This window comes from Hipposideros armiger, unplaced genomic scaffold (assembly GCF_001890085.2).
Source record: "Hipposideros armiger isolate ML-2016 unplaced genomic scaffold, ASM189008v1 scaffold_432, whole genome shotgun sequence".
Classification (NCBI taxonomy): Eukaryota; Metazoa; Chordata; class Mammalia; order Chiroptera; family Hipposideridae; genus Hipposideros; species Hipposideros armiger.
The window spans coordinates 1227061-1236534 of record NW_017731782.1 but is presented as its reverse complement, the minus strand read 5'-3'; the positions used below and the strand labels follow the sequence as shown (position 1 = coordinate 1236534).

The 9474-nt window shown below is 45.5% G+C and overlaps 1 pseudogene; it reads left to right on the top strand.

The window, feature by feature from the left end:
• Positions 1–766: 766 nt before the first annotated feature.
• LOC109394709 (tubulin alpha-1B chain pseudogene) lies at positions 767–2083 on the top strand (annotated as a pseudogene).
• The last annotated feature ends 7391 nt before the right edge of the window (positions 2084–9474 follow it).

Sequence of the window (9474 nt, the reverse complement as noted above, 5' to 3'; positions counted from 1 at the left end):
TTTTTAATGATTGCAAAATATTCCATTGTAAGCATATACTAGGTCTGATAATTAAATTTGTGAACTTGTTGCACCGATGTTGCTAACCTTTTTTTGATATCAGAGGGATTATTCATTATGAATTGTACCAACTGGACAAATAGTTAACCAAGTTTACTATTTGGAAGTGCTGAAAAGGCTGCATGGACGTTAGATGAAAACAGCCTGAACTTTTCATCAACAATTCATGGCTCTTGCATCACGACAATGCACCAGCTCACATGGCACTGTCTGTAAGGGAGTATTTAGCCAGTAAACAAATAACTGTATTGGAACACCCTCCCTACTCACCTGATCTGGCCCCCAATGACTTCTTTCTTTACCCAAAGATAAAGGAAATATTGAAAGGAAGACATTTGGATGACATTCAGGACATCAAGGGTAATACAATGACAGCTCTGATGGTCATTCCAGAAAAAAAACTTCCAAAATTGCTTTGAAGCGTGGACTAGATGCTGGCATTGGTGCATAGCTTCCCAAGGGGAGTATTTTGAAGGTGACTATAGTGATATTCAGCAACGAGGTGCACTTTTTCTAGGATGAGTTCGCAAACTTAATTGTATAGTAATATATTGAACTCTTGGGCATTTAGAATGTTTCTAATTTTGCTCCTTTAAAAAAAAATCACTGCAGCAGGTTCTATTACATAGACCGCCTAAGAGTTGTGCTGTAAGAAGCAACAACCTCTTCCTTTCAGCCACCCGCCCAGCACCACAAAGCAGCAACCATGCGTGAGTGTATCTCTATTTACATTGGCCAGGCTGGTGTCCAGATTGGTACTGTCTGCTGGGACCTCTACAGCCTGGAACACAGCATGCAGCCTGATGGCCAGATGCTAAGTGACAGGACCACTGGAGGAGGAGATGACTCCTTCAACACCTTCTTCACTAAGACAGATGCTGGTGAGCATGTACCCAGGTCAGTTTTTGTAGACCTGGAACCCATGGTCATTGATGAAGTTCACACTGGCACCTACTGCCAGCTCTTCCACCCTGAGCAGCTCATCACAGGTAAGGAAGATGCTGCCAATAGCTATCTATGCCCATGGGCACCACACCATTGGCAAGGAGATCATTGACCTTGTCTTGGACTGAATTCAGAAACTGGCTGACCAGTGCACAGGTCTTCAGGGCTTCCTGGTCTTCCACAGCTTTGGTGGGGGAACTGGTTTTGGGTTCACCTCTCTGCTGATGGAACGTCTCTCTGTCGATTATAGCAAGAAATCCAAGCTGGAGTTCTCCATTTATCCAGCCCCCCAGGTTTCCACAGCTGTAGTTGAGCCCTACAACTCCATCCTCACCACCCACACCACCCTGGAGCACTCTGATTGTGCTTTCATGGTTGACAATGAGGCCATCTATGACATCTCATAGAAACATTGATATTCAGCGCCCAACCTACGCTAACCTGAATAGGTTGACAGGTCAAATTGTGTCCTCCATCGCTGCTTCCCTCAGGTTTGCTGGAGCCCTGAATGTTGACCTGACCGAATTCCAGACCAACCTGGTGCCCTATCCCCACGTCCACTTCCCTCGGGCCACATATGCCCCTGTGAAAGCCTACCATGAGCAGCTTTCTGTAGCAGAGATCACCATGTATGCTTTGAGCCAGCCAACCAGACGGTGAAATGTAACCCTCGCCATAGTAAATACATGGCTTGCTACCCGTTGTACACTGGTTATGTGATTCCCAAAGATGTCAATGCCACATTGCCACCATCAAGACAAAGCACAGCCTCCAGTTTGTGGACTGGTGCCCCACTGGCTTCAAAGTTGGCATTATCACCCTCCCACTGTGGTACCTGGTGGAGACCTGGGGGGCTGTGTGCATGCTGAGCAATACCACAGCTATTGCTGAGGTCTGGGTGTGCCTGGACCACAAGTCTGTCCTGATGGGTGCCTTTGTTCACTTGTACGTGGGTGAGGGCATGGAAGGAGAGTTTTCTGAGGCCTGAGGAGGCAGGGCTGCCCTTGAGAGGGATTATGAGGAAATTGGTGTATATTCTGTTGAAGGAGACAGTGAGGAAGAAGGAGAGGAATACTAAAGTTAACATGTCACAAAGGTGCTGCTTTTACAGGGAAGCTTATTCTGTATGAAACATTGAAAAGCTGTGGTCTGATCAGTTCATTTGTATGTGGTAGTGTGTACTCTCCATATATAATTATTGGAGTATGCTTTAAAACAAGACGCATTGTTACAGACCCAACCTGTCAATTTCTCTGATGGGTTTGAATAAAGTATTCCCTGTCTTAAATGGAAAAAACAACAACATTGCAACAAACATTTTTGCACATAAATTTTTGTTCCTATTCTGGTTATTTCCTTAGGATAGAATCTTTGAATGAGTGAATCAAAGAGAATGGGCACTTAAGGTCCAAGCTTTGTATTGCCAAATTGTTTGCTAGAAGGTTTGTACCACTTTACAACTTCCATAGGCAGCATATGATGGAGCTCTTACCATAAGGTCCATCATCCTCCGGTAATTTGCTAATTTGATAGAGGAAAAGGCATTTTACCACATTTAATTTGCATGTCTTATATTACTAGTGCTCATCCATTATTTGTATTTACTCTTCTGTAAATTTTGGGTTCAGGCTCTGGAAGGCTGGTCAACCAAAGCTTTCCAGCAAAGGTGATTCACTCACGGGAGCCTCTAGTGGAAGGCGGGGAGAATGCCTTCTGCACAGGGGCCTATATTTACACTCACTGCAAGGAACCTCCACCCCGCCTCCAGCGTGATGTCAGATCATGATGTCAAGTGAAAGGTTGCCCCCAAGGGTGGACAAGGTTCCAGTGTGTCTGCATCTGTAGAGTAGACAGGTGATAGTTCGGTCTTGATGTAAGCCTGGACATCAGGCAATAAAGAGTGTGTGCATGTGTGATAGAGGAGGCTGGGTAATGCATACATTTTATTTTTTTAATTTAAAAAAATTTTTTTTAAATATTTTTTTTTTATTGGGGAATTGGAAGAATGGGAACAGCACTGGGGAATTAGGGGAAGGGGAACAGACAAGTTGCTGTCCTTTTGTTCTTCAGTCTAGCTGTGGAGGACGTTGCTTCACTGGCCCAAGTTGGCACCATCATTGCTCTCTTCCCAGGCAGGCAGATCAGTCGCCGGCTTCTGGACGGCCGCTCACGCTGACTGCTGGCTACACACGGTAGCCCATGGCAACCCACTGCCACAGGGGCTGCAGCCTACGCCCTCGCCGGCGACTCACGGCAGCCCAGGTCCAGGTTGAGCTGTTGTTCAGCATCTTAGCTGTAGAGGGCAGTGTCACTGGCCCTCATATGTGGGATCCGAACCAGGGCCCTCTGGCGTCCCAAGCCAGATCTTAACCATCGCGCCACTCGGCCGGCCCAATGCATACATTTTAAACACACAAGAAATTACAATTCATGACAAAGCTTCCTCATGATCTTATAAGCTTCCTTTTAATTTTTGGTGTGTCCTGTAATCAGGTGCACCCCTAGAATAACTTTAGAGAGCCCCATCTTTCCCAAGCAGAGATTTCTCTTCACAGACAGCCCCTGGGTGAAACTACAAAGAAAAAAATTAAATAAATGTACCCTTTCTAGACATGATAGTATTATTTTTTTTTCAATTCTTATGTTAGATTTAAAAATAGTATTGTTGCGACGGCTGGTTGGCTCAGTTGGTTAGAGTGCAGTGTTCATAAAGCCAAGATTGCTGGTTCGATCCCCACATCGGCCACTGAGTTGTGCCCTCCACGACTAGATTGAAACAACTACTTGACTTGGAGCTGATGGGTCCTGGAAAAACACACTGTCCCCCAATAAAATTTAAAAAATAAAATAAATAAAAATACTATGTCTATTTCCAGAAAATTAACTTATTAAACAATACATACAAACACTAGAAGTTTACAGAGCCACAAACCCAGACTCTTTGAGGGTCCTGTATTGAAGGTAGCCCCCTTTAATATGGAGACGTGTGTATTTTGCAATTAAATTCATGAAATAAAAAAAAAACCTTTTTAAACTTTTGATTTTGGAGTGCAAAATGTAAACATGTGCCACTGCAAACCACTGAGATCCAGCACTGAATTAAGTCTCTGTGTTGGTGTGTGTTGGAGCAGGAGGGCTAGTCAAGGTTAACTGTGGTAATGAAAATTCCTGAGTCAGTGTAAATAATTTTGCTGTTATAAAATACAGATTTAGACCTTTGCTGACATTCTGAATTCTTGAGGATTTCTGAGTCCTGCCCAGGCCATGAAACACTTATTTAAGGAACTGTTGTGCAAGCATAGGCTGCCTAGTGAGACCCAGGAGGCCACTAAAATAGCTTCTTCACAAAGGAATCTCACCTCCCAACCACACTGCCTAAAGACCCACCATTTGAAACTGGTTTGTGGCATTCTATCAACAGAATTCACAGATTAATGTACCTACTCTTTGGAGGGGTACCAGCCACTGCCAGCTAGTAATATCTTCTTGCGTTGAACTTATTTTCAGACTGCCTAACTGGCCCTGAAGAACAGGTCTCAGAGGAGGAAAGAATCTGGCCCATGGTGTTGATGTCCTGCATTGGCAGAGGCTTCTAGAACTGGGACACGATGATGGAAGCCATTACTGCCTCCTTGACAGCTAGCAGCAACTGAGAGTCTGTTTCCTCAGCCATCATATGGAGGTATCCACTTCACCAGTTTTTGTGACCTTGAAATTAGCTTAGTGGCATGTATGAACCAACATTCATGGCCAATAATATTACATCACAGGAAAATGCCCAGTGGAGGGTCCTCGACAGCCAGAGAAAACCTTTAAGGTCATCTTGGGCCCCCAAGTTTTAGGACAGGTAATAAGGAATAAGAAGAATGTGTGTGGAGGGATCACAATTTTGTCTGGAACTAATTTTGACAGATTCTCACCTCCTACTTTTTTACTGAAAATAAGGTGCAAAGTCTAAGTCTGGAAGTTAACATTGTGAGCAAGTTGAGGTCACAAATTCAGAAGGGCAAGGCAGAAACCATTACTGTGACTTCCCTAATGTGTGTGCTCTGTGAGGACAACGGGGTTTGAGTCTTTCTAAGGTAAAAAAGTACAGGAAAATGAACCAACAAACGTTTATTGATTGCCTACTGCATGCAGAGTGTTACAAAGAGCTAGGTGAGTGGAGGTTCAGAAACAAACAGAAAAGGAGGAAATAACCCAAATGTCCATCAATGGATGAATAAACAAAACGTGTTATATACATACAATGGAATATTATTCAGCCTATAAAAGGAATGAAATCTAACACATGCTACAACATGATGAAACTGGAAGACATTATGATAAGTGAAATAAACCGGACACAAAGGACAAATATTGTATGATTCCACTTATATCAGGTAGCTAGAGTAGTCAAATTCATAGAGGGAAAGTAGAGTACTGGTTGCCATGGAGCTGGGGTTGGGGGATGGAGAGGTGGGAGGAATGGAATTATTCTTTAAAGTGTACAGAGTTTCAGTTTGGGATGATGGAAAAGTTCTGGAAATGGACAGTGCTGATGGTTGCTTCAATGTGAATGTACTTAATGCCTCTGAACTGTACATTTAAATTAGTAAATTTTATGCGATGTGTATTTTAACACACCAAAACCAAAAAACAATGAACAGAGCCTCTTTCTGGCCTCCAGAAGACTGAGTTTAAAAAGAAAGGGAAGGGCTGGCCGAGTGACCCGATGGTTAAGAACTGGTTTGGGACCCCAGAGGGTCCCGGTTTGGATCCCACATATGAGGGCCAGTGACACTGCCCTCTACAGCTAAGATGCTGAACAGCAGCTCAACCTGGAGGTGGGCTGCCATGAGTCGCCGGCGACGGCGTAGGCTGCAGCCCCTGTGGCAGTGGGTTGCCATGGGCTACCGTGTGTAGCCAACAGCCGCAGTGAGCGGCTGTCCGTCAGCCTGGGACTGATCTGCCTCGCCTGGGAAGAGTGCAATGATGGTGCCAATTTGGGCCAGTGAAGCAACGTCCTCCACAACTAGACTGAAGAACAAAAAACAGCAACTTGTCTTTTCCCCTTCCCCCAATTCCCCAATAAAAATCTTAATAAAAAAAGAGAGAAGGGAAGAGGCATACAGCTATAAGAAAGGACAGGGCAGGAATGAAAGAACGGGGCCAAGGATCATCGGCAGGGACCCGGAGGCAGCGCTCACTTTCCTCTGGGGGACTCAGAAAGCACTTATCATTGGGCATACTTATCTATTTATCTGGCTCTCCCCAGGAGACTGTGCGCACCCTCACACCAGTGACTCCGAGTTTTATTCTTTCTCTCTCCAGAACCGAGGGCCAGGCACAAAGTAGTATCTGAATACATGCTTGTGGAATGACTCTTCCAGGAGGGACGCTGCCCAAAGTATCCACCAAGTTTGGAAACACGTTCACGTTCATGGGTAAATTCCTGGGCCGCGCTAGTGGCTAGAGAGGAATTGTTCTGGTTTCCGCCGCGGGAGTTGACACCTTCAGGTCTCTGCCAGTCTTCGCCCCTCGTCGGAGGCCCCTGGACCTTATGGAGCTTTCGGTCGACGGCCCGAGGGCAAAGAGCTGAGGCAGCGCCTCCCAATAGTCCCGCAGCCTCCTTGGTTCCTGCAGTTTGTAATTCCGTTAACCCCCGGAGTTGGGTTGGGGGAGCTCCTGGAGCGCCCAAACTGTCCGCAACCTGTAGTCCAAGAAACTCCTCCGCGCCCGCCCAGTCGCCCCGTCGAAGGAGAGGTGGAGCCTCAAAAAGGAAAAGGCCCAGCCGCCCTAAACTCAGGGCGAGTGAAGCCTTGGAGCCCGCTGGCCTCACTTGAAGAACCGGCCGCTTGGTCAACTCCGGATCCGGGCCAGCGCCGGGGCAAACACGGCGCCGCGCCGCCGCCAGGGGGCAGCCCTCCCCCACGCGGTCTCAACCCAGCGCGGCAGGAGCCTGGCGGATTTCCGCGTCCACGCGAGCCGGGCGCGTGGCAAGGGGGTCGCTGTGTCGTCCCCGGCCCGCCTCACCGAAAGGTGTCTCGTCCTTGTACTAATTTAAGGGGGGTAGGGGTGGCTATTTCCTAGCCGCGGGCGAGAGCTGGGTGCACGTTTGGGAGGAAGAGTGATGGGTGGGGGACGAGGAGGCGAAAGAGGTTGCAGGGGGAATGAAACGCTTAGGTTTCTGCGCTCGGGGAATTTCGTTAGCGAAGAGCTAAAAATCACATACAAATGTGTAGCTTAACTAAAGCAAACAAAGCAAATGGAGTGCCCAAATGTGGGGCTTTAGTAAAGCTCACCCAAATCTCTGTTAACACTCTGCCCCTGCAGCGGTCCTCCAGGGTTGATCTTTCGCTCTGACCTTCAGTAAATCCTAACACTTACTCCTGAATGGCCAGTAGATAATTTGCCACATATTTTAAAAAACGTTTCCAGGAAAGAGCCCTTTAACCCTTTGAGGAGGAACCTTCGGACAGCTACATTCGGAACGCCAAGTCCATCTCTGCGCTCTTCTTGGCCAGACAAGTTCAGGGAGGTGGTAAGAACGGAATGACGGCTATAATTGATCATCTGAAGTAACTAATTGTCGGCGAACAAACTCTTCCTCTCCGTTTCATCTTTAAATACTTCGCCACACAGCAACCCTCAGTCCAGTGAAAATCTTGGTGTTTATTTAGATATCGACTGAGTAGTACTTATAAAACAAACTTTCAAATGTAAAAGTGAACCCTTTGGTAAGGACTCCTGGCTACATCAACAAATCAGTGTAATGCCTGATTAATAGTGCTGATTAATGTTGGCTCAGGTTAATCCTGAGCCCATTACAATAATTAAATGGTTCAACCATATATCAAACGAGTCAATGAAAAATAATTTATTTAGAACTTTGAGACATTCTTATAGATCTTTCAAAGATCTATGATGGACTTTATGGGTCATTTGTAAGTGTAACTGATTGGTAGCCGTCCTCAGCAACAAAAACCCGATTTTAAAAGAAGTCTTAGATGGGGAAACAGTTTATTTTTGAGGCTCTGTGATTCATAAGGGGAGTAAATGAAACGTTTCAAAACGTGGAAAGTGCTTGGTTGATAAAATGATATACACACGGGCAGCTGATGATTATTCTTATAGAAAGCCATTGAGTTCTCAATTCTTGTCAAGTGGTCCTTTTAATCAGGAAGCTAAAATTTGAAGCAAGTTCCTAACTTTGAAATAAAAGTGTTTTAGGAAATGCAAAAATAAAAAAGGTATGGCTATGTGAATTCCACAGGCTATTAGGATTTTTCCACTAGCCAAAATAATTAGGGTTGGTGACAAAGCTAGGTGTACTTAAAAGAGAATCATATTTGAATTATTTCGGTTCACTACCTTGTCACCGGAAAAGAAAAATTTAGTTGAATAGAACTTGAACCTTCTTTTTGAAATATTTCGTTTCTTTTCAGCAGTACCTATTGGGACTATTTAGTGTATTAAAAATAAAAACATTTTAAAAAGCTGGTCTGAAAGTTATTATTTTTGTAGTTTCTATTACTAAGAGATGTGTGTATACATATAGTAATTTAAGTATTTTGAGATTACCGTGTTGATTAGAATGTTCCTCTTACTGATAACTACGGAATCCCTTACCCCATTATGAAATAACTTTTCCGAGTCGTTCCTAGGTGCATTTTTGGTGTGTGTATCTGGGTTTTCACTAAAATGTTTCTATTTCATAGGAATTATTTCTTTATTCCCATGAAAAATTTCAGATCCTCTCATTAAAGTGGCTTAGTTTAGCTGTCAAGTTTCTAAGGCATTCAATTGCAGATAAGTGACTAAAACGCCAACCTAACAGCATTTTTATTAACAGATGGTGGAAAACAAACGTCTTTGGAGAAGAACCGAAGGGGACAGGTTAAAAGGTCAATAAACAATTATTGTGCTTAAACGGGGGGGGGTAAGGGGGGGCGCGGGGATGTTCTCATCAGATTAGATGAGGAGCCGCTAGCCCAATGTAGGGGAGATGCGACAACCCAACAGACCTCAGAGCCATTCCGAGGGACCACCTCAGATGATGGGGGAGGGGGTATCTTCCGGCTGGACGGTTCCTACAGGCCGTGGAGTGGTCAAACCGTCGCATCACGGGAATGCTTCTGAAGTTAGGTTTGAGGGCTAACTGAAGAGAAAAAGGCTGGGAACTCTTAACTCTTGCAGCGGCCCTGGGTCCAAATAGCGCGAGCCAGGCCGTACTTCAGGTCTCAGCCCCTTTGGCAAGGAATGCTGGGGTCCTCTCTCCTCCCCTTCTCTTCCCAGTTCCTGCTCCCTCCTACGGGTGAACTTTCTCTCCAGAGCTGGGCTGATTTCCTAGGCTTTCTTCCATTTCCCTCTGTAGCGCTCTGACGTGCACACCATGTGACAGGCCTCCTTCTGCTATAAGCCGAGGAAAGGTCCGCCCTCTCCTGGACTCAGCCCTCGCCTCGCCGAGCTCTGTCCCCAGACTCTCTC